This window comes from Piliocolobus tephrosceles, chromosome 2, assembly GCF_002776525.5.
Source record: "Piliocolobus tephrosceles isolate RC106 chromosome 2, ASM277652v3, whole genome shotgun sequence".
Classification (NCBI taxonomy): Eukaryota; Metazoa; Chordata; class Mammalia; order Primates; family Cercopithecidae; genus Piliocolobus; species Piliocolobus tephrosceles.
Window position 1 is genome coordinate 36,620,451 of NC_045435.1, and position 1,882 is coordinate 36,622,332.

Below are 1,882 nucleotides of genomic sequence, written 5' to 3' on the forward strand. Positions count from 1 at the left end.
ATTTTTATTTACTGATTGTTAATGAACATAAGCTTTATTACATCAAATAATACATATAAATATGCAAACAGTTTTAGGCATTTTAAAATATGTTTTGATGAACTTACAGCAAACAGAACTAAAATCTACATACAATCTTAGTAAAAAACAGTTAAGTTTAGTTGGTTACTCTTTATTCTGTATTTATAACTTGTGCATCTTTAATTTCAAAGCATTGATAGTGATGCAATGCTTAAGCAAAAAAGAAGTTACAGAGAATGTATACTGTATGGCAAACCAGGGACTGGCTACTAAGTAAAGAGTGCTGTCAGTATTCATCAAAAATATAATTCATAGAGGTGTATTACTTTATGGAACGGTACAAAAAACAATTTAGGTTGCATGAATGTATTCAAAAGAGAAGAGTAAAGTGCAACAGTGGTATTTTGGAGGCAAGCAACAGTTTGCTGTAAGATAGAAAACTTTTACCTGCATCTTTTAAATCAATGCTTTAAAAAATCTGAGTAGCTCTAACTACTTAAAATGCAAATCCTAATCAACCATAAAATCTTCGCTGGTTTCAGAGTCTGCTGAACCACAAGAAAGAAAGCAGGAAGAAACACCAAATGATTATGATTTTGAAAACATGTTTCATCTGAACAGGAGAGATGAACTGTAACTTCCTATCTTGTAAAAAGATGGAATACCTCGCAAAACTAAGAAGGTGGTTAGAATACGGCATTCCATTCTGTTTTAACCAACCACTCCCAAACTAGTCCTTTAGCATGAATGATAACTTGTTTTGGTCTCTTCATTGTGCTCTTGCTCCCTGTATAGGTGGGTCTGATCACTCCCCCAGCTCTTGGATGATAGCCAGCAGTTTAGCACATCTGCTTTGGGGTCACTTGGCTGTTTCCAGTTCCCTGGGTATAGCCTAGGGATGGTAGCCTATAGTCACTCAGCAGCTGGTGATACTGTGAGAATAATACCATGTGGTACACACACACACACACACACACACACACACACACACACACAGACTGGTGCTGAAAACTGTGGATGTCTTCAAGAAGCCCAGAGAATTTTGGGCTTTGGGATTAGAGACTGAAAACCCTGGATATGATCAAGAGAGATCTGTTCCCTGCTGTGCACACAGCAGATCAGGACACTTTGGCTTGTGGTTTCCTAATACACCTTCTTATCTATTTGTCCTCCAGGAAAGATACAATAGGACAGTCAGACACACAGATGTACGCATGCACATGTACGTGCACGCATGCACACACACACACACATGCTCTAACATATTTGAACAAGGCTAATAGGAAAATGAAATGAAATGGATTGAATATAGGAAAGGGTACAAAAATAATTTATTAGAAGGAATGGTGTGGAACAAAGCTAGCATTATTGATCACCAACTATGTGTCAGATATTCCATTATCTCATTTAATTATTTTCTTATTTTTTCATGGACAAATACAAATTGTGTACATTTATGGTATAAAACATGATATTTTAAAGTATGTACATTGTGAAAGGGCTAAATCAAGCTAATTAACCTACATGTTACCTCACGTACTTCTCTCTTATTAGTGGTGAGAACATTTAAAATTTACTCTATTAGCACTTTTCAAGTATACAATACATTGGTCTTAAATTTAGTCACCATGTTGTAAAACAGATCTCAAATCATTTAATTTTTCAAGTTGGTATTATTATTCTCCTTTTACAAATAAGTAAACTGAGGCTTATTGAGATTAAATAGTTTGTCTAATATCACATCTAATAACTGGCAGAGCCCAAATTCAAACTCTAATTTGTTGGATTTGAAAATCTTTGGCTTTGCTGTCTGCCTCTCATGGAAGAAGGTGGAGCTTGGGGGAATTGGCATTAGGAGATT

At 35.5% G+C, this 1,882-nt stretch overlaps 1 pseudogene; it reads right to left on the reverse strand.

The window, feature by feature from the left end:
• Nucleotides 1-707: 707 nt before the first annotated feature.
• LOC111542293 lies at nucleotides 708-971 on the reverse strand (annotated as a pseudogene).
• Nucleotides 972-1,882: the final 911 nt, after the last annotated feature.